The sequence below is a fragment of the Notamacropus eugenii genome, chromosome 1, assembly GCF_028372415.1.
Source record: "Notamacropus eugenii isolate mMacEug1 chromosome 1, mMacEug1.pri_v2, whole genome shotgun sequence".
NCBI lineage: Eukaryota > Metazoa > Chordata > Mammalia > Diprotodontia > Macropodidae > Notamacropus > Notamacropus eugenii.
In genome coordinates, this window is record NC_092872.1 from 86,192,156 (window position 1) to 86,216,845 (window position 24,690).

Consider the following 24,690-nt stretch of genomic DNA (forward strand, 5'->3'; position numbering starts at 1 on the left):
GTTGAATATTACCTCAGTGTGAAGAATACCATTTGGGATCTCCTATGAGGATACAGTGTGGTTCTTTGGGAAAGCACAGGATTTGGAAGCAGAAGACCTAAATTCATATCCTGACTCTGCCACTTCCTACCTATGAGCTCTTGGGCTAGTCACTCAGCTTCCATGGATTTTAATTCCTTCCTTTCAAAAATAAGGAGATTGGGCTAGAAGACCTTTAAGACTTCTTTCAGGGGGATACACACATACACACACACGTGTGTGTATACATATATATATGTATAGGTATATGCATGTATGTATATCTTCTTTAGGATCTCTATCCTCAGTCTGTAACACTACAGAACTTATCACATCTCTCATGAGCTACGCATGATCTAGAGTTCAAAGTTCCTCCTTATCTTTCTGCTAACTTGTAAATGTAGACAAATAACCCTTTCTTCAGGATGCTTTCTGTATACACATCTAAAAACAGGGCTAAGAACTCAATGGTGTTTCAAAGTGCTGTCCAGTTGAAGGACCCTTTGGATCAATGAAATCTTGGCAGGGAATACAAGTGCTGCAAATTCTTGTATAGACTCTCCAAAAATAATTGAACTTAAATTCCTCTGTTTGGTAATTGCATGCTGATTTAGGTTCTAGAATGGAGTTCTGAATGGCTATCTGAGATGCTTGTACAGCTCATGACTTCATATTCCTTTGTGACTGTTCTCTGGAAGAGATAACTTATCATACAGATGTGTCGGGGGGGGGGGGGGGGGGGGGGAAGTAATATGCCAAGTTCCCAATGGGAGACAGAGAAGAACCAGGGATAGGTTTGACTCTGCCAATAATGGACTGTCCTTACATATCTACTGGTAAACAGCACCAGCCCAGCAAAGTAACCATTTTTTGAAGCTAATGGACAATGCAAAGATATTACCAGAGGCCAGCAAAGTCATCACCTTTAAAGACACTCAAATAAAGAAAACTTGCCATCTAATAGCAGGAGTTCAAGGTCAATCCCAAAAAGGTTTATAGAGGTGATGTTAATAAGGAGATGTCTTTTGTGACCTTTTGAGGGGGGTTAACATGTGTAGTATAGGATTTTTTTAATTATAAAATGATCAGTTAATAAGCTGTTTTTAAATACCTACTATGTGCCAAATATGGTACTAAGTGCTAGGGATACAAAATAAGGGCAAAAACATGGACTTTGCCCTCAGGAGCTCACCTTCTAATGGAATAGACATGCAAAAACATGTGCATGTATCCAAATCTATTTTTGTGTAGATATTTCTTGTATACATTTTTATATGTAGATATAAAGTATTTATATATATACATATATGTATATGTTTATATATCATATGTGTGTGTATAAAACCAAATGTAATCTCAGAAAAAAGTCACTTGTAATGTTGAGGGGGCAGAAAAAGTTCCCTACAGAAGGCAGAATTTGAGCAAAGTGACAGAGGAAACAGGAGAAACAAGCCATCTAGAGAGCTCCAAGCATGGGAAGGTCAGCCATACAGCTGAGATATAGAATGATGTGTCTGAGAAACAGCAAGAAAGCTGATGTTTATTTAGTATGAAGAAGGCAGCAAAATGTAAGACTGAAAAGATAGTAAAAGGAAAATCTGTGAAGGGTTTTAAATGGCAAATAGATGACAGAGTTTATTAAGTAGTGAGGGGACACAGTTGGACTTCTATTTTAAGAAAATCACTTTGGCAGATAAATGCCCCTGAAAAGTGGATGGGTGAGGCCAAAGACCTGAGGCAGAGAGACCAACTAGAAGGCTATTGCAATAGGTGTGACTGTAACAGCAAGGACCCTGATGTACACAGGATGGCCTGCTGTATAGGTTCTTAGATCTGTTTTTCTAAGAGAAAAGCAACTTTTGAGGGGTCAGCAATCACTTCAATCAAGCACATATGCCATTCACTTAGTTCAGGGGAAAAAGTCAGCACCCTGAACTTCAGAGAAAATACAAACTGAGAAATAAAGACAAACAGACAGGGCTTCCAACTGTCTTACCATAAGCAATACATATATCACAGATCCAACTGTGTGACCTTTACATCTATACATAGTTACCAAAGAGAGAAGCACCAACATCTGGGTTTTCAAAGCTGGGGGTGGGGGGGGGCTCCTTAGTGGCTACACAGTCTTATCTGGCACACAAACCTTCTTCCAAAAGCTAAACCCCAAAACAAAATCTCACCTCAGAGTATATATACACTTTTCAGCGCAAGAGGGCATCACTGCCCTTGAGAACCAGTGCCTCATTAGCAATTAACAAAAGGTGTGGGTCTTCCAACAAAACAAATCTCCCCTAATCAAATTTCCATTAATGGATGGGGAAGATCTTTAACTGTCATTAACATAATTAATATTACAGTGACTTAATGAGAGCTTTAATGAGAGGGAGAAAAGGACCCAGGACAGGGGTAATGGGAAATGTGATATTTACCCATTATTCCTCTTGGGCCAGAAAGATGAAAAGAAATCCAGTATATAGAATTCAAAGGAACTTTGAACTAATCCAACTCCTTCATTTTACAGGTGAGAAATATGACAAGTAAAATAAATCAATTTACTTGCCCAAAGTCATAACTTAATTAGGAGATTGATTGGGTGATGCAATGGCTGAAGGACCACATTTCCACTTATACTAGTAGGATGCTGGCTGAGAATAAAACTTGTATAGTAAGAATTCATCAATTGATTTGATCCAGGGAGCTAGGTTGTGGGGGTGAGGTGTGCTAAGTGCCATATTTGAATTTTCTATGGTCAAAACAGAAATTGTCAAAAGAGAAAAAGAACCATTGGATTGATATTCCCAGAAAAGATTACTTGGGAATAGCATGGCTAGACCTGAAGCCACTTTAGCTTAGGATTAGAGGACTAGAGATTCTCTAATAACTGGAGGGGACCTAAAATAACCTTTAGTCCAACTCCCTGATTTTACAGGGATAACTTGGGAAGTTTAGGGACAAAGAGTAATGAACTACTCCAACTATTTTTGAAAATAGTTTGAAATTACATTAAGAAGATAACTAAAATGTCCATATCCTCTAAGCCAAGAATCTTACTATGAGTTTTATATCCAATGGAAGTCAGTGAGAAAAAAAGGCCCTATTAGGTTAGGTAAAGGATAATTTTTTCCCTAAAAGGCAACAAAATTGTCCAGAAGAGTTGAACTGATCAGGGGACTCTATTTCTCAGTTGATGAAGCTTCCTGGTGGCTACAGGCAGTATTGACTTTGACCTGGCTTCTTAGTCACCTAAGGTCATAAAAGATCCTCCTATGTGTAGATCCTTTAGACTCATTGGTTGATCCCAAAGTCCCTTGAGTCACAATAACCCTCTCCTGCTAACTAGAAATTTCTCATATGGAAAAAAAGGTGGCAGGCAAGTCTACTGAGCTGGGTTCTATACCTTATGGAATATTCTTTCTATGCTATGCCTAAGTGAGTCTCCTTTTCTTAACAACTGAACTACTTACAAGTGTCTTACTTCACTCTAATATTGGGCATAAACTCCCAGGAGACCAGGATGTGTTGGGCCAAGACTACATCACACAATACAAAAGATAATGATGACAGCTCATTTTTTTCCTTTTGCAGTAGCAAGAAACTGGATAAAAAATTGATAACTATTGATTGGGGAATGGTTAAACTAGTTGTGGTACATATATGTAGTAAAATACTTCATTGCTATAAGAAATAAATATGATGAATGTGAAGAAATAAGGGAAGACTTAGATGAACTGATACAAAGTGAGTGAAGCAGAACTAGGAAAGCAATATACCCAGAACACACAACAATATGAATGGAAAGAGCAACAAAAATGAACCAACTACAACTAAATGGTGCAACATTTTAATGTTTAATGTTGACCAAATTTAACCCTAAAGAACAGATGTCAGAATACCCCATTTCTAATTTTTCTTTTTTCTTTTTGCAGTGGTAGGTGGCTGTGAGTGTGCCACATTGTACCTAAGATCAGACCTTTTAAATATGTTAGATATTTTTGTTGAATTTTTCTCCCACTTTTTATTCTTTGTTATAAAGAATGGCTCTCTAGGAGGTGAAGGAAGAAGAATTTGGGAAATGTAGGTGATATAAAAATAAAAGATATCAACAATTTTTTAAAAAATTTCTTGAAAAGGAGTCAGAAAGCCTTTGTTTTTAACCTGAGATTAGTAGGTCTTAATTCAACTGCAAAGAGAACATCCCTCCAAACAGAATGGACCAGTACCTAGCCCTTTAAGATTAGAGCTATTCTATTAAGACTGTGAAAGCTGCTGACATTTTTTTCTTGCACTATCTCCCACAGCTGGAGACCTGCACATTGGTTCAACTGGTCTGCTTTGGAGCCTGTTGAGTTTATTTAATCATATTATACAGTTACAGTGTTTTACATCACCAGTATATATCACCTTAAATTAACATGTCACGAAGTTTAATGACTTACCCAGGAGCAGTTTATTGGGGCTGACAGACTCCTCTTTATAAACAGGCTTGATTTCAGGGACAGGAATGATAAGCTGAGCCCCCTGTGTGGTTCTCCCCTCCCCTGCTGCCATTTTGTGCTAAATGAAATATGACAAGACAGTGGCTTCCAGTAATTGCAATAATTGATTGTAGAGAGTCCATGACTGTGTCTTTAGCTCCTCTCTGAGTAAAGGATCATGGTTGTGTCCATATTTCCCTGCTTTGAGGGTCTGCCAAATGGTAGTCCATTCAGGGAGGATCAAGGATGGGTTTTTTTGAGGAGTTAACTCTCTGTTCAACTCTGCCCCCATTGGTAAAGTCTTTACTCAGTTAAACAGAAAATGAAAATTTAGAAACCTATGTAATTGTTGTCAAAGACACTGTGTTCTTGGGTGTTGTTGGGGAGCCAGCCAAGGTAAACAGGAAGGCTGGTCTCATCAGTGGAATGATGATGAAAAGACAAATTTGTTTCCAGTAGGGCAGGTCATCTCAAATGATGGAGGTTGTGTTTCTGGTAATGGCAACATCCCAGCAACACACTGTTTTTGGAGTAATCAAATGAAAGAGCTTTCTTTCTAAAGAGGAACCTACTCATCACCTATATCTCTTTTTAGAGGGTAGAAAACAGACTCAGAAAGGAGGCTTGCCCAAAGTCATATGACTAGCCAACTGTAGAGTCTAGAATAGATTCTGGCTCTCTGGTCTCCCAGCTATCTCTTCTTTGCACTAGAACATGACGTGACTTGACAGACAAACTAGACTGCTATATCAAGCAGAGTTGTAATTAGATTAAGGTACACTGGGACTTTGCCCCAGGACATCAACATAAATATATAGGGTGCTGTCAGTACTTCCTCTCCTTCAGCTTTTGGATGCAATTAAACTTAGCTCTTGATTAGTAGCAGTAATTAGTTATAATTACAGCTATTACATATAAGAGTAATTAGGAAACTACAAATGGTGCAATTCCTCCTCCTTTGTGGCTGCATTGAAGTTGAGCTCCACCCTGATTCAGTTCCCTTCTACCATAGTAGCCTACTTTATAGCAGCTCTATGGTGTTCCGAATGACAGGAGAAACTCACAGAGCCTTATGTCTATGGTCCCTGAAGTCTCTCCCTGCTCTGTCATTAGAATTTGTCTTAAAAAGTTGATTTGAATGTGTCTTTCCCACTGCTTGAATCCAGGCATGTTTTATTTTACATGCCCTTGGTGTCAGAGTTTCTAGTTACAGTTCTGGCAGGAAAGACTGACTTCTGTTCCAAAATACCCAAGATAAGTCTAAAAACTGGTTATAGGACCATAGGATCATCTTATTACAGGATGTAAGATCCTCCTATGCAAAACTCAAGTCGTCAGTGGGTTACCAGTTCTTCTGTTATTTCCCATTGTGTGTTTCCATTGATTTACTGTGAGCTTGGCTTTCTGCCTCATGTTATGCTCTATAATTTAGACCACATCTTGTGCTTGTTTTTATGTGTGCTGGTAAGGGTTCCGTGCTGTTCAAAATATAAAAGCTGTATTTAGTCATTGTTCTCATGTTTACCTAAACTAATAGTTTGGGGGGTGGTGGAATCCCACTTGGTTTAATTACCATCCCTTTAGTGAAACCCCAGGACACAGATATTTCCACAGAATCTAAAGGGGTAAGAAAAGTGGAGTGTAATGACTGCATGGTAATGGGTGAGCAAAATACTGAATTCTAAGAGAGCCCCTGGGTGTTAGCTGGCCTAAATCCCAACCTTTTATAAAAAACCTTTTAAGAAAGAGGTTTCTGGGACTCACTCACCTGCAGGTCAGTGGCTCAGTGTAATCATGTGAAATAGGGGACATCTATATAGATATGAAATGAGCCCCAAAGAGACAACTTAGTTGCTTCCATGGCATATGCATTGACTCTCTGGAAATCCAGAGAAAGCACTACTCATTGTCTTAAGATTTTGTGAAGGCAGTCTAAAGAGAGAGAGAGAATGAACTCTGAATGTTACACAACCCTTCCTGGAATCAGCTTTCTTTCTAGAGACTGAAGTGATTTTTCTTTCATTTGAATATATTTGAAACTCTCCTCATTATGGCTACTTGCTAGAGAGCGTGTTGCCATGAACTATGGCTCATGTCTAGGTGTTGCCAACTTTACAGCAGAGTTTTGAGTCACAAGGATGGCGTATATAATGAGAAGAGCTTCCAACTTTATATTTGTTATCTATCATTTATACTGACACTATAAATTGGGCTTATGTCTTGAGGTGTTTATAGTAGAAATAGATTTGTTTGGAGTCATCTATGTTGGTTGAAGAACAGTGCCTTGTTCCAAACTAATCCCTTCCATAAAGATTTTCTGGATTGGAGTCACGTGTACCTTCACTGACTTTCCCCACTACCATCCACAGATTGATAAGATTTTAGAGTTGAGATCTTAGAAATCAGTAGGTCCAATCTCCTCATTTTACAAAGAGTTTAAGTGATTGACCAAGGTCACAATTTAGTTAGTAGAAAAACTGGAATGAGACCCCAGGCCTCTTAGCTCTTAGACCACTGCTCTTTGCACTGTACCACACTGTCTCTCCTTCTCTCCTATTATCTAATATTACTGAATATATATATCTCTGTGTGATTATTGTTGATTGTTTCTATATGTCAATACTACAATTGCTTTTTTTTCTTCTGGGGCTTATATCTCATTTCATATTAGGTTGCAATGCAGAATTTTCTCTGCATCTATTCACATTAAGTGTGAATTAGGTGAAATCTCAGTTAATCCTCACTGACTAACCTAAAAGAAGGATGAGAATTTGTCTCAAGTTCACAGATGGGGAAACTAAGGCATATTAGGATGTGAGCTCCTTAATGTTTCCTTTTTTGTACCCCCTAGCACATTCCATACTGAATAGTACATAGTAGGAATTTAGTGGATACTTGTCAACTTAAGGGGGCAGGAGGCATTAGAATAGGTGGTAAAGTTGTTACCAGAATGGTGAGCTCTCCATTTTTCCTTCTGGTCAGCTCAACAAGTTGTCAGAATGCTGGCTGCTCCTTCACTTTAGGACACTTAGAAGTGATGACAGAGTCGATATACCTTTCAAGGGGACTCATCCATTCTATTCATACTTTGCTGCATCAGATACCCTGTAGTACAAGTGAGAGTTGAGAGTCTGGGAAAGATTATCTTGAGCAATTTCCATTTCCATCTATATGAGTGGATGAACACAACAAAGTCATTATTTCCTGTGGTTACATATTGTGTATAATTATATTATTGGTTTTTTTTTTCTCCATGAAATTATGCAGCCTGCTGGGTTTTTATGAAGAATAAGCATTTCTGCCCTTGGACATACTGCAGATGTTGTGGATTCTAACTCCTTCCAAAAGCTCCTTATACTCCTTGTAATGGCATCCAGTATGTGCTGCTGTGTTGTGTATATATGTATGTACATATGTGTGTATGTATATACACATATATCTTTTATGTAAATGAATATGTTTACATGTTATCTCTATTATTAGAATATAAGGTCTTTGAAGGGAAGGTGTTTTTTTTCCTTTTCTTTTCATCTCTGGCTCTAGATTGTGCAGTGGATAGAGTACTGGACTGGAGTAAGGAATACCAGAGTTCAAATCCAGCTTCAGATGCTTCCTAGTTGTGTGACCCTGAGTAAGCCACTTAATCCTGTTTGCCTTAGTTTCCTTATCTGTAAAATGTGCTTCAGAAGGACCATTCCAGTATCTTTGCCAAAGAAAACCCCAAAGGGGTCATGAAAAGTCTAACATGACTGAAAATGACTAAACGACAAAATTTCCATAGTGCTTGACATGTTGTGAGCACCTCATAAATGTTTGTTGATTGATAGTATGTGCATCCTGGATCAGTGGATGAGAGCATATATACCTTACTGAATCATGGTCAGGGGTTCAAAGCCAGTAAAGAGGCCCATTACCTTCCACCTGTCACTTTGTCACAGACAGTACCCTGACTTCAGTCACAAGTCTGGTAAGTGTGGATAGCTCATCAGAGGGCACCATCATAAAGAGTGTGGATAGAATTCTACAAGAGCATCATGTCTAGGGAGACAATTCCAACCTCACATCCTATTGATGAGAATATCAGGAACAACTTCAGGAAAAATTGGGAAGTAAGTGAAGTGTATTATCAGTGTTCCCAGCATCCAATAATTTGATTCCTTCATGGAGCTGTGATTTGATTCGCTTGGCTCTTCTCTCCAATACGGTACTTTGCAACCTGACTATGACTTCTTGTCTTGTGTTATTTAGGCCAATGTCTTTCTGCAAGGCCTCTTAAGAGAGGTCTACCCAATATGTTAAAGGTCTTCCTCTAAATTTCTTAACATTGAATAAAATCCAATGCATTAAAGTGGTTATTTCTGACTACCACCACTTGCCCTTTTCCATATATCTTTTTCAATCGCATACTTTGCACCACTTGTCTCCACTTTTTTTTTCTGTGAGATGTTGTAGTCTGCTTATACCCATCACTTGTACCTCTTCACTGCCCTTTGGATGAACTTCCACTCTAATTCTCTAAATAGAAGGTGAACATCTAGAAAGGGAAGCAGTAATTAAGAACATGAAGAAGAACGGGTCATGCCAGACTAACCTCATTTCCTTTTTTGATAGAATTGCTAAGTTAAGAGATGAAAGGAATGTTCTGGGCATAGTTTACCTAGATTTTTGAAATTATTTAAATGCTTAAGTTAAGGTACATCATTCTATTCTTGTAGAGAAGATGGAAAAATAAGGATTAAATGATAACACAGTCAGATTTAGAGCTTGGATGGCAGCAATCGGAATTAACATCATCAGGGTATGAGGTCTGCCATGGAATACCACAAGGATATGTGTTTGGTCCTACACCGTTTCCTATCTTTGTCAATGATTTAGGTAAAGGGGGAAGAGGGGAAGGAAATAAACATTTATATATCATCTATTGTGAAAGGCACTATGCTAAGTACTTTACAAATATTATTTTATTGGATCCTCACAGCAATGTTGTGGAATTGATACTGTTATTCTCCCCTTTTTATATTTGAGAAAATTGAGGCAAATATAAGTTAAGTGACCTGCTTAGAGTCACACAGGAAGTACGTGTCCAAAGCCATGTTTGAACTCAGGTCTTCCTGACTCGAAGTCCAGAACTCTATCCACTCTACTACCCAGCTGCTTACCAAATTTCATGAAACTCAGAGTTAAAAACAGTGGATGGCAGAACCAGGATCCCAAAGGATGTGAACAGGACAGAGAACTGGGCTGTATCTAATAGGATGAGATTCAAATGGGTTAAGTATAAACTCTTGTAATTATCTCATTACTGTTGAATTATTTTTTCCAGTGTCAAAAGGCCCCATACCATTTCATGCAGTATAATCCAGGCAACAGCTCACTAGGCTTGTGTCAAAAGCCCTGAATTTGATTACTAATTCTATAAGCTGTGATTCTGAGCAAATAATTTCTCTGAGCCCTTATCTTTTCATTTGTACAATGAAGATGATCATTCTTGCCCTGTTGGCAAAGCCAAACTGTGGTGAGACTAAAATAAGATATGAGAGGGGAAGAAAATGCTTTGTAAACTATAAATCATTCTAAAAATGAAAGGGAAGACAGTTATTAGTTTGCTACTTTGTAAACCTAGTCATTCCTGCATGCTAGACCTCACAGTCCCAAGACAACAGTCTTTTTAGGAAGCAGAAAAAGACTTTAGCAAACATGAGAATCAAATTTCTTGGGCTGATGAAGTATAAGGAGAAAGGCTTATTTATATCTGCCTGGTGTCGGTACAGTTGTAGGAAAAACCAGGAGAACTGAGTGCTCAGGCTTCAACCACTCCCACCTAGCAATTCCAAGCACGAAGTCCATGCCATGCTCTTTCTGTAGGAAGCCTTGAGTTTTCAGCTCCAGGTCTGTCAAACTCTCTGCCTTGGAATGCATCCCATGACTTGTGGCTCAGGCAGCAATGCATTCCTGCAGGGAGACAAGGTAATAACTCCTCCAACAAAGTGTCTCTTCCCCCCAGAATAAATGTGGAAACTCTGAGGAGGCAACATGTCACTATTGCATCAGTGGCTGACAGCCTAGGAAACAGGCTTCTGGGCAAACACCATCCCAGCTGCTGACCTGGGCAAAATTAGTAACTCAGTGAATATTTTCTTCAGTCCACTCAACTTCAGTTTCTAAAATGCTCTTCTTTTGTCCTGTGGTAGAAAGATTTTCCATCTTTCTACCCCTGGGGTGTCTGTCCTGTGTCCCGTATCCTCATGAAGTTTTCCTTCTCATATGGTAAGCAGGTAATGTTAGAAGCCAGGGGTCAGAAGACCTGGGCCAAAGCGTAACTGTTGGAACTTGGGTGAAGTTATTTCTCCCTTTGGATTTTGCCTTCCCTACATGGAGAATGGGCAGGGGCGGGGGGCAGGGGGGGGGGAGGGAAGGGGAGGCTGTGAATTAATGCCACCTTTAATGCTTCTTCCAGATCTGATATTATTAGATCATATAATTTGCCAGATTATGCTGTGTATGGGACAAGAAGAGAGAAAGAAGCATCCTTTGCTAACAGACCCTTCACACTAATTATCCCCTACAAAGGGGTAGGGTGTTTGAGTGTCCTACCACACAAATTAGCTCTAAACTTTTGTGCATGAATCCTATCTATCTTTCAAAGGTCAGATCAAGCTCCAGCTCCTTCAAGAAGTCTTCTCAGAATGTTTTAGCTCACAATAAGTACTCACTCTTCTAATTCACAGCACTTACGTTCTGTCATTTGGCCCTATGGTACAATGTCTTGGTCCATCAGTCATCATTTTAGATATACCTATTCCTATAGACAGTGTTGAATACATCTTCATATCTTCCATAGCCCCTAGACTAGCATGTTATGGATAGATTTAGAAGAAAATATGAGTTCAAATTTTGGCTCTCCCATGTTAAGTCACTTAATCTTTATGGTTTTAACTTTTATTATCTATGAAATAAAGGAGTTGGACACAATGAACTGCAAGGTCTCTTATCTCTCTTTTTTAAACTTTTTAATCTTAAAATTTTAATGGATTAAAGTGAGAAAAATCCCCAGAAAAATATGTGGACAAAATTAACCATGGGTGAGACCTCAAATGGCTACGAACTAAATAAATTGCTACTTTGCCCTCCTCCTAATACATCCTCCCAAATCAAGAGTCCTATGTAATGGTATTTTGGGGCAGAGATTATAAACCTTGAGAGAAGGAAAGGAAGAAAAGTTGGTGCTGCCAGACATTAAAATGTGCATCTATGAGATTTAGTCTGCTCATAGGATATCTGTCAATAACTTCTTAAATAAGGCAGACTGATGGCTAACCATTAATTCACCAGTGGCCACTGCCAGATGATTGGTTCATCAATAACCAATTATCTCATGCATTGTAAATAGCTGTCATCACAGAAGAATGTTCTATTCTGGGAGAAATATCCAAGCACTTTTATTCTGGGGTCAGCCTCAAACCTGAGATGCATCATGAGAGAGCAGCTACTCTGGTTTTAGAAAGGTAAAATCTTACTCATTCTGTGCAGTGGGAGTTCAGCAGGGATAGAGCTGGTTTAAAATGATCTGAAAATGGGTAAATTCCCTGAGCTACTGTTGGATTAGGCTGAGCTTGTCAACTATTATTATTTATTCCAGTCTTCTACTTGAGTCCCAGGCATTCTCTGTGGGGTAACAGTTCAGTGAAATTAGACTATGCCATAATCACAGAATCACATAATTTTAAAACTGAGAGGAACCTCAGTGGCTATTCATTCCAACTTATACCTGAAAGGAATTCCCACTATAAAATCCCCACCAATGGTCATTCTCTTTCTATATAGCATAGTCAGTCATGGGATTCCCTTTCTCCAAGAAATTAGCATTTGGGTCAGTAGGTCCATTGTTTCTTCCTTGTGAAAGAAATTTCAAACTTAAGAGCAACCTGAAGAGTGACTGAGTGGGAGCACCTCCCCAATGACCCAATCTCACAGACTGAGGGTTTTTGGGTTGTTTGATTGATTGTTTTGTTTTATTTGGCCACTGTAGAATGTCATAGAAGAATCTCTCCGTTGGAAAAGCAGTAACAAAATGTAAAATGGGTGTGCTCAGAAGAAACAGGCAAGAAGGACCGTTGGAATGAAAAAAGCAAGTATATGGGGGTCAGAGGAGTTGTGGTCACCTATGAATGCATGCTATGAAGGTAGCCAGTTCATAGATACTGGGTATGGGTCCAAGAAGACATTCACAATGGGGAAAAAAGAATCAAACCTCTAGGTCAGGATGTTCTGATGGAGAAATGGGCATTTGAAGTTAGAGGCAGAGACAGTCATTATCCTCATGCAACAAAAGAGTATTTTTGTTGTTCACGCTTGTAAAGTAAGATAAAAGAGATAGGAAGTAATTCATCTTGTGGAAGTTGCTGTTCTGAATATTGAATATGAACCACCCTCCCTGCCCCCCACCCTCACCCCAACACACACATTTTGGACATCGAAAAGAGAGAGTTCCAATATAAGTTCATTATTAGATCTAGTGGGATCAGGCCACAGATTCCCTGTATCTTCCAATTTCATGGTCAATTCCTTTGGAGCAAACTCAGAATGCAATGAAATCAACTTATCTTTATTTGTAGACAAAACCCATTTTAAAAATACAGATAGCAGATCAACAAGATTTAAGAATAAAACTTGTCAGTTTGCCAGGTCTACGATAAGCCAGAGGAAGGGGAAGTGGTATTGAAGACATAGATTCACCTGGCAGAAAATTCTAAGCAGAGAGGCCACTCTTTAAGTAAGTCAGGCTTCAACTGCTTGTGATGATATCCAGTTGATAGCCGCAACACTTTTCCTTCCCTAGCTGAGGTTCTAGGTTATGCAGTGGAAAAATTTCTGGGCCTGGAGTCAGAAAGACTCATCTCCATGAGTTCAAATCTGGTCTCAGATGTTTACTAGCTATGTGACTCTGTTTGCCTTGGTTTTTCATCTGTAAAATGAGCTAGAAAAGGAAAATCCAAATGGGGTCATGAAGAGTCAGTCACAACTGAAACAACTCAGCAGTAACAACAAAAGCAGTGTTGTACTGGTTGGTCTCTAGAGTTCCAAAATTCCCTGATATCCCATTTATTTCAAACCTTCTACCTCCCATGATCTTCCAGTCCTTCCTTCTAGTTGAGAAAAGCTATTCTCTTCAAGCCCATTCTTGATAAGAAACTACAGATATATTGTACATTTTATTAGCTAAGCAATGGCAATAGTTTGGTTTTTTCTTTCATATTAGTGGATAGGGAATTTAGGAGACAGATCTGATAATAAGCCCTCGAGGAAATTGGGTTTGTGTCTGAGTTTCCTGGCTCAAGGATCCTAGATGATTTTTCCCTCATATAACACATCACATTGAATCCCTGAGATTGTTCAGGAAAGCAAGCTATCTACTAGGATAGACATGGATTACTGATCACAAAACTTTTCCCTTAATAAAGTAGCTAAGCTACTTATAAAAGACTTTGGTAAAGTAAATTACTTCCTTGTTTACAATCAAGAGCTAAGGGAATTTTCTCATTTTGTAGGCAGGATAAGAAAAACAGCTACTTAGGTATTCCTACTCATCAGGCACTGTGCTAATGGCTGAGGATACAAATCAAAAGAAAAGACATTCCCTGCCCTCCAAAAGCTTAAAATCTATTGGTGAAAGACAATACATAAAAGGAAGCTTAAAAGGCAGCAGAAGGGGAAGGAGAAGGTCAGAGAGTACCAGCCAGGGTAGGGATGGAGACATGAAGAAGGTAATGGTTGAAACCAATGAGTTGTTGGCAAATGAGTAAACTGGGGACTAGACAGGTTGTGACCTGGATAAGGTTATAGCATTGCTTAGTAGTTAACCAGAGAAGAGAATGCAGGGCTCTCTGTGCCTTATCCAACGTTCCTTTCACTATACCACTTTCGACCCATGTTAGAATTCTCTCTATGTAGTGATATCTCTCCATGAAGAAGATTCACCTTCCCTTACTGAGAGGACAAATCGTATTATGCTCAGGACTTTGATCAATGTTCAGGCTTCCTTGGCTGGCTAAAATATCAGTTTATTTGAAATCTTTAACCACTATTACACTGAAGTTGCCATTCCAAGTTTGGTTGCTGAATTGAATATAGAATTTCAACAGACCTTCAACTTGTCCTGTATTAATTAAGGGGAAGCCGGGAACATTCCAAACCTAAACTCCCCAAACTCTTTTGGCAAGTGCTTGGCAACCTTGAGCTCAACCCTGCAAATGTGATCAGTAAATTCCTTTGTAAGTTACTTCAATTCAGTTAAACAATGGGCCTGCCTATTAAAGGAAGCTTGATTAGGGGAGATTTGTTCTGTAGGAAGGCCCATACCCTTTGTTAATTTCTAATGAGGCACTGGTTCTCAAGGGTTGTGATGCCCTCTGGCTCTGAAAAGTGTATAAATACTCTGAGGTGAGGTTTTACTTTGGGGCTTATTCATTGGAAGTGTTTGTTTGGCCAGATGAGACTCTGCTAAGGAGTTCCCCCAGTACATCCCGCTTTGAAAACCCAGATGTTGGTGCTTCTCTCTCTGGTAACTACGTTATGTATGTAATGATCAGACAGTTGGAGCTGTCTGTTGATCTGTGATGTATGTATTGCTTATGGTCAGACAGTTGAAAGCCCTTTCTGTTGGTCTTTATTTCTCTGAAGTTCAGGATGCTGACTTTTTCTCCTGAACTAAGTGAATGATAGATGTGCTTGATCAAAGTAGATTGTTGACCCCTAAAAAAGTTACTTTCCTTTTAGAAAAGCAGATCTAAGAATACACAGGCCATCCTGTGCATGCCAAGGTCCTTGCTCTTACAGTAGCTCATTTTACAGATGAAGAAACTGAGGCAAACAGGCTTAAGTTTCTAACTCAGTGTTGCAATAGTGTGTGAGATGAGATTAGAACTCAGGAAGATGAGTCTTTTTGACTGCAGGGCCACACTCTATCCACTGCATCACCTAGTTGCCCTCAGTTTTCATACTCCAAAGAAACATGGCACCGTCCAAACTTTACCCTGAAAATCATGCTTTGGCAACTCAGAATGGGAAAACTTTCATGAATGAAGTGGTTACAGCTACAAAGGAGTTCCTGGCTGCCCATGTTCCTCTATCTTCCCTTAGTTCTCACAATTCTGTTGACTTTCCAGCTGCATGATTGGCGTGGCTTACACACTACTCTCAGTTTTTCTTATTTCTGTTTATCTTGACTCACAATGATTTTGCTTAACAACACCAAAGGCTCTGCCCACTCTTAAATCTGTATGTCTACTGTTACACTTCTACTGAAGTTTCCCCATTACTCCATCTTTTGATTTGAGGAATTGAAAAGCCATTGCTAAGATAAGGAAGAACCATGCTGTAAGTGAAAGAATGATGAACGAGAAGTCATGAGAGTTGGATCTGAGTCTATTTCAGTCTCACTATTAATGGAATTATGAACAACTCTTAGTTCATCTCTCAGAACCTCAGTTTCATCAACTGAGACAAGAAGAACCTTCAGAGTTCTATCCATCTCTGCTCCTATGGTCCACAAAATGGGGATAATAATACTTGGTATCAATTAGTCAGAAGGCAATCACTCTCTACCTATTGTGTGTCAGACACGGTGCTATATGGTAATTGACACAAAGGCAAAAATGACAGGCCCCAGCTCACAGTGTTATGATGAGGAAAATGTTCCGTTATTCTTAAAGCATTGCAGAAAGTTATTATATACATCTGACCTGGGAAGGGTAACACATTAAATTGGTATCTGCCACTAACACCTTTAGCATGATTAGTCTTTCAGATTAGGTGTGGTTTAGAGTCAAGCCCTGAGGGAATGGGATATTGGATGGACAAATTTAGAAGTAGGGTAGGCTTAGATTAGTCACCTCTGTGGGGAGCTCTGAGAAGCCAGTGAGTTTGAAGGGCCTGGGGACTGTAGAAAGTAAGTGGAAATGGGAGGGGTGGGGGTGGAAATGCAAGCAGTCTGATCTATAACTCTACCTCAACAGCTCTGACTCTGCAGCTAATCTCAGGACACTCAGCTAAGATTGCCTCCAATCAAGGAGAAGGTTCATACAATGGAACATAGGCTGCTTTTTTAAGTCCGATGATGGGTTCAAATCCTATCTCTGATTCTTTGAGATCTATGTGACTTTGGACAAATAATTTCCTGTGCTCTTTTTTCTTTAATTGTAAAATCAAGCATCTAGATTATATGGATGCTAAGGTCCCTTCCAGCTCTGGAGCTATGATCCTGTATCACCTAGTACCCAATCAGCTAGCTAGCAAGCAATTATTAAGTGCATCCTGTATGTCATTCATTTTGATCCTATCTCAGTGTTCCTGTATTTTGCCTCTCCAATGACAATAGACACCCTTTGCTGTGTGACCTTGGGTAATTCACTTAATCTCTGTCAGATTTAGTTTCCTCATCCATAAAATGGGAATAATAAAAACATCCACCTCACCAGGTTGCTGTGAGGATAAAATGAGACTACATATATATTAAATACATGCATAAAATATATGTATGGTACTTTATAAACCAGTGCTCCATAAAGTGAATTATTATCAGTCCCCAGCCTTCTTGACCTCTCTGCACTATTCTAGGCAGTTTATATTTTTATAAATATTCTCTCATTTCACTTAAATTGTTAAATAATATTTGGCACTGTTGTACAGTTTTTTTCTGAAAATTCTCTCCTCTCTGGGATTTCATGATGTTGCACTCTACCCTTCCTACCTGTCTGATCTCAGTTCTTTTTACTGAATGATCATCCATATCCCACTCCCTAACCATGGGTATACTCAGAGGGTCTATTCTAGGTGCTTTTCTTTCTAAAATGTTCTATGTATATGCATTTTCCTATTTATTATTTAATTTCTTCATAGACTCAATACCCATTAGGTAATCAGTCATTATTTATTTAATAAAGGAATGAATTACCCTTTCTTAGGGGTCAGATTGTTAAGAATATTTTTATACCATAATTGTTAATTGACATTTCGTTTGGTGCAGAACAATAGGTCTTGGAAAAGAGGGCAGCAGTGTCCCATCTTACTGAATTGAAATGACTTTCTATTGTTAATATGGTTAGCTGTTGATTCACAGATGGATCTTTCCTTAAAAAGGTGATATGACAGTAATCACTCCCTTCCCCCAACCCATTTGCTCTGGCTAGAGCACATGTCATGGGACATTCATGGAGCTTAGCTCCTCTGGCCACTTTCAGTGGGTCAAATATGCTATGGCTCAGTTCTGACCCTAAGCTGTATGGGGCCTGCACCAGAACACATAGATAGGGAAGTGACACATTTTTGAGTACCCTCATTACAAAGGGATGGCCCTTCCAGCAACCATTCCTAAAGCCTGGAACTCAAGAGGTACAACTTGTCCTCCAGACCTAGCTGAAAGTACAAAAAGGTTATAGACTTTCATCAAGTGAGCATATTTGTTACAAGGATTTTCTTTTAATTTTATTTTTTTTAATTTCAATGGGGGAGATGAAAGATAAATATTCTTTCATTGAAATAAAATATAGGTTAATTTTTAAAAGTCATGTGTAATTATCCTTTTTTTTAAAAAATGGAAACAATAGAAAGAAGACTTGAAGGGCACATACAGAACTCCTGCCCTTCCTTTCTGGCTGGTTATTAGGTCAGCCATCTACTAACATCTTTTTCTGTTTCTTTTTCTTTTCCTCTCTTGGCAGAGAAATCTTTTCAAACACAGCTTTCTCTAGGTCTCTGCCAACTTACTCTTTCCTTTGCTGCACCACTGACCAGGGCAGGTCATGCTTTTATCTTGCTCCTTTTCTGCCACATCAGTGGAATGGTCATATCTGGTGCTTTGGATACTTGGGCCAAAAAGGAGAAAATGAGAAGCCAAGCATGCATCCACCTGCAGATTTATAGAAATATTTGAGAGCTCCAGGATATAGCCTAATGGCTGAGATTGGTCCTGAAGAAGGTGAGCAGTGACCTGGAAGTGCTGATCAAGAGAGTTTTGAAGGACAATGTTTCTGGATGCGTGTTGAAGTGAGAGAATTACAGTGTTTTTATTGTGACAATGATTTCATTGAATACTTTCAAGAGAATAAGGAACACACTGAGTTGATTTGCTCAATAGCAAATATAGAGTTGCTATTTTAGCTATATGTTTAGACTTCCATGAAAGACCATGTATGGGGTAGTTTGGTGACCTGAGTCCTAATACTTCTTCTACTCAATGATATACCAGCAATATGGGAGTGACAATTTTAAAAATGCAAAATTAGGGTGTTTCTAAGAATATTTGGATCATCAATATTGCAACTTCTCCTGGTTAGATTTCGAGAAAAGATTGATTTTGGTAGAAGGAGATGAGCCACAGGATGATCTAGAGTATAGGATTTACATGACAGCACATGAAAGCTAAGTAGCAAGCTGCATCTCCATTTCTCCCTCCTCCTACTCCTTTCTTCTTTGTATTTGGGGTTCTGTGTTTGTAGACTCAGGCCAAGAATAGGTCCACTGGAGACCTTGAGAGATTCCTATTTGAGTGATATTTTCTATCAAATAAGTCTAGGGGTCTCCTGGAACTTATTTATTTTTACTTATTTATCATCTAATTCCATCCTCCTTATAGACTATATTACTTCTCTTAGACATTTTATTCTCAATTCATAGAAAATAGTTTTGAAAGGCACATATGTTTGTCTTATGCTAGATATTTTCCCAAAAGCCTGTGTGTTCAAGTCTTTATCAAGTCCCTCTCCTGTTTTGCCTCAAGGTAGGTCATATCTACTTTTTAAGTTTCACCTCAGTCTTGGCCACATTTTTCAAGATGTAGAGAATTGCTGGGAGAGGAGGAAGGAGAGTATAAAGGAATCCCTTTCTGGGTCAGTGTTCATAACAAGGAGGCCAGTGTAACAACCCCATCTCCAAACTTGTATTTAACATTAGTCCCATTCATTAACATTGTCACAATCTCATTCTTTTTTTTTTTTTTTTACAGAAATCAAGTTTATTTCTTTACAGTGGTAAGCTATGGATAAATGATAAGCACTGAGTCAAGAGGAGCCAAGCCCAAATTCCTGTAGATATTTTAATCCAAATCAACACAAAATTCAGAAAGTCAAATGAATCATTTGGCAGCATAGAGCTCTATTATTAAGGGAACAGATTTTCACAAGTCACTATTCCAACTGGCCAGGCCCCACAGGGATGGATGAACAAAAGCACCCTTCTCCCATCATCCTTCTCTACCGTTTACACTGTACATAACTTGTGATGAGATGAGTATAAAACGAGGATCTAGGTAGATACACAGTGACATCCGAGCCTCACTCTAGAGCCAGGTGTATAACCTAGGCGAGTCCCAGGATGGTAGACCAGTTGTGGTCTGACTTTACCCCTCCAGCCTGGGGAAGCCCCTGCTTCCTGTCATTCTCACAGCTTGACTTGCTGCCCCAGTGTAAGAATGACATACAACAGAAGATTTTCAGGGTTCCTTGCCATCTGAAATTATTAGCTTACATGTTCTGCCTCTGCTAAGTACTTAATAACTGTTCATTTAAGGTGGAGTCTCTCTGTTTATAATATATTAAGACAGTTTTTGAGCAAGGCACACAATCTCATTCTTTTCACCACTTCCAAACTGGATACATGAATATAATCTATTTTCCAAAATGGAAAACTAGCTATTTCAGACCAGGATAGACTGAAAAGGATAGGTCATTGGAGAATACTGAAGGAGAAAAGAATGGGAATACTAGGAAAGGCTGTGAGTGAGATCCCTGCTGACTTTAGAAAGAACTAGAAAAGAGGATGGATTAGGGAAGAACTAGTTACAAAGACAGTGATAATTAATTAATGACTTTGGAGTGGATCTGGTACTTTGCCCATGGCAATTTTTTGCTTTTCTTTTTATTAATTATTTAATAAATTATTATAATAATAAATAATTTTTAATTATTTATCTTTTATTACTTATTTTTAATTATTTATTAATAACTTTAATTAATTTTTAGTTTTACACTCATTTTTATTAGATTTTGAGTTCTAAATTTTCCCCCCTCCACAAGATGGTGTGCAATCTGATACAGTTTATACATGTAGGATCATATTAAACATATCTTCACATTAGTCATGCTATGAAAGAAAAATCAGAACAAAAAGGAAACACCATGAGAAAGAAAAAGACACAAAAGAAAGAGAAAATAGCATGCTTTGATCTGCACTTAGATCATTCTTTCTTTGGATGTGGATAGCATTTTCCATCATGAGTTTTTTGGGGTTGTGATCCTAGCATTACTCAGAAGAGCTAAGTCTAACAAAGTTGATCTTTATACAATGTTACTGTTACTGTGTACAGTATGGTCCTTTACTCAACATTAGTATGTGCAAGTCTTTCCAGGTTTTTCTTAAGTCTGCCTGTTCACCATTACAGTGATGTACCACAACTTGTTTAGCCATTCCCCAGTGGAAGAGCATACCCTGAATTTCTAGTTCTTTGCTACCACATAAAGATCTGCTATAAATTTTTTCTTGTATATGCAGGTCCTTTTCCCTTTTTTGTGTTCTTTTTGGGATTCAGACCTGGTGGGGGTATTGCTGAATCAAAGGATATGCACAGCTTTATAACTCTTTGGGCATAGTTCTAAATGCATTCCAATTTTCCCACATCTTTTCCAACATTTATCATTTCCCTATTTGTCATGATGACCAATCTGATGGGTGCGATGTGGTATCTCAGAATTGTTTTAACATTTCTGTAATCAATAGTGATTTAGAGAATTTTTTCATATGACCATAGATAGCTTTAATTTCTTCCTCTGAAAACTGCCTGTTCATATCCTTGGTCCATTTGTCAATGGGGGAATGACTTGTATTCTTATAGATTTGACTCAGTAATACATATTTAAGAAAAGAATCCTTAATCAGAGACATTGGCTATAAACACTGTTTCCCAGCTTTCTGCTTCCCTTTTAATCTTGGTTGCATTGACTTTGTTTGTGCAAAACTTTTTTAATTTAATGTAATCAAAAGTATCCATTTTGCATTTCTTAATATTCTCTATCTTTTGTTTGGTCATAAATTCTTCCCCTTCTCCATAGATCTGAAAGGTAAATTATTCTTTGCTCTCCTAATTTGCTTATAGTTTCACCTTTAAGTCTGAATTGTGTACTACTACTTTTATTTGTAAAAAAATATCAGGAATACCTATCCCTGTTCTCTCCCTGCCTCCCCCACACACCCCCCAGAATTTAGCACAGTTCTTGGAACATATTAAGTCTACTAGTAGTCTATTGACTGTTTTTATTTATTGCATACTCTCTACACAGTAGATTCTTCTTTTTCCTTCTTCCCTTTCCTATTCTCATCTTTTTGTGAGCCCCTTCCTCCTTTTTCTTTGTCTTTCTCCCTTTCTTCTCTTTCTTTTCCCCTCCCTGTCTCTTCCATTTCTTTCCTCTGCTTTCCCTTCATTACCTCTCCACCACTAAGCCAGAGTAGAATATCTTAACTTCATTTTATTTCAGGAGGCAAATCTGTCAATGTTTGTACAAAAATAAAAAGACTTGTCCTCAGGGTATTCTTTTAAGGCTTTACATTCTTCCCTCTGTGTGGATATATGTTTTCAGACCCAGGTTCCCTTGAGAGAATGTTAGGTGCCCAAATGGTTATCCCCTGGGGTTTCTAAGTTCAGTACTGGGAAAGCCTGCAGATCTGGGATCTTTGATGGGCTCTGAACATAGGGAGGCACGTCAGGTTCTCCATTCTCCAACTAGCTCTGAGAAAGGTCAAGTATTAAAGAAAAGTAATATAGGGTCCTGTTCCCATTCATCGCTTTTATCATTTTGTCAAGACTACAGAGAGGCTAGAGAGAAAAGACACTTCAGGGCAGCAAACACTTTCAGGATAAAATCATAAAGCTCAGCTGCCTTTCTCCATCATCTTTGACTCTCTAATTTGTGCCCCTCTTAGGTCTGGAAAAGTGCTATTTGGAAATTGTCTTTTTATTCTTATAAAAATGATCCATGGTCCCAGAAAGGATACCTTCCACCTCCACAGCTCCCTTCCTCCTCTCCTTAGAAACAATGGACAGATGGTCACTGTGCAAGTCTTACCTGCCCATACTGTATATCCATAAAAACAAAAGAGACTGTCTTGTGCACAGAGATGAATCATCAAGAGGCATTAATTCTAAGGACACAGACATTTATTATTTTGTACCCTCTCATCAATCTCACAGATTTAAAGATGAGACCTGAACATCCTCAAATTCCTATATTTCATTATAGACCAGTAATCTACAACTAACACTAACTTTTGATCCTGTTTTGTTATTAATAATTAATGCCTTACCATCTCTCAGATGAGCAAGTTCCATTTTGTTTTGTTTTAACTACCTCCTGTAAAGATTGACTGCATATCCTTTTCATTACCCTAAAGCCACCTTTGTTGTAATATTGAAAGAGGCAACACAAAACATTGGACCTGGAAAAAAAAGTGTCTTCAGGTTCAGTATGAGGAGGAATGTCTGGGGAATGGTGGGGATGGAGGACTTTTAGTAGCCTATTAAACTCAGTGTGTATCAACAGTGTGATAGGACAGCCAAGAAAGGCCATATTAATGAGGATCCAACTTTCAGGAACAAGGAGGTAACAATTATACTTAGAGGTTGTATGATGGATGGAAAGCCTGCTCAGATATAGGAACTTCAGCAGTTCAAGTCCTACCCTCAGCAAATCATTTGACCTCTCAACATCTCTGGCAAATTGCTAAGACCATAAAACTGCAAAGCCCTATACAGATCTGTATTGATGAAGGGGGTTTCTTCATTAAAAACTTTGTATGAATGAAATCATGGATCTAGTTTCTCCGCTGCTTCTCCCTCCTCCACTCAAAACAAACAATCAAACAAAAAACCAACAACACTGTGTCTCTTTGTTGGTCAGATCACATGTGAAGTACTGTGTTCAGGTCTCACTACCACAATATAGTAAGAAAGGGAAGTGTAAATGAAAAATTGATCAAATCACCTGATTCCATTTCTCAAGCCTAGGCTTTAGATTGGGTGCAAAGAAGTCCTTGAAAATCATTGGATGAACTAAAGTGCATAATACAGGAAGAATGTTCAGATGGATTGAGGAGAATAGTCATTCCTTGCGGGGTTTGTATTGAATAGCCTACCTTTGGTACAGTCTCTTCTACATTGCTGCCTTCCTCCCTCCAATTCCTTCTCATGAACTTAGATGGAAAGCATCCACTGGCATGACAAACCTCCTCCATCAATTCAAATATGCTTCCTGTGCAAGGTGAGGACATAAATTGATCAAAGACTTTGTCAACTTAATCTAAAACCATATGGTTGATTCCATTTCGAGGTGTTCTCATCTTATTAAGGTGTTAGCATCTTGACTTACTTTAAGTGACATTGTTTATGTTCAGTCATTTTAATTATGACTGACTCTCTGTGACTTCATTTGAGGTTTTCTTGGCAAAGATACTGGAGTGATTTGCTATTTCCTTCTCCAGCTCATTTTACAGATGAAGAAACTGAGACAAATGGGGTTAAGTATCTTGCCCAAGGTCACGTGGCTATTAAGTATCATGAAGATAAGTTTTCCTGATTCCAAGTGCAGTACTCTATCCACTGTGCCACCTTAGCTGCACCTTACTTTAAATAGGGTTGAGTAATTTGGTTGATTCACTTAATCAACCCCCATTCTTACAAAAAGAAAGAAAGAAGATATGCTAAAGCATTTTCTGGGCTTCCAGAGGACAATAACAATGATCAAGGCCCATGTCACAAAGAAATTAGATAAAGGATGTAGAGATGTTTGACCTGGAGAAAGAAATCTATTAGAGTGGGAAGAGAGTAGGCAGGAATAATGACAAAGGTAACTGTCTTCAAGTATTGGCAGGACTGTCCAAACCCATTTGTATTATACTCCTTTTTTTGTTATAGAAAAGTGATTAGACTGGTTTTGTTTGGTCCCAGAGGACAGAATCAGGATTAATGGGTGATAAAGAGACAAATTCAATAGTTTCCCTCATCAGGGGATCTTTTTTTTTCAACCAAAGAAAAACAAAGTGTATTAAAAATCCGCCATATTGGCTAGACTCTTAAGGAATCTGATCATTTGGAACGCTAATGTAAGAGGTCCAGATTGAATCTGAGCGCTTTCATGGAAACAAGATGGAT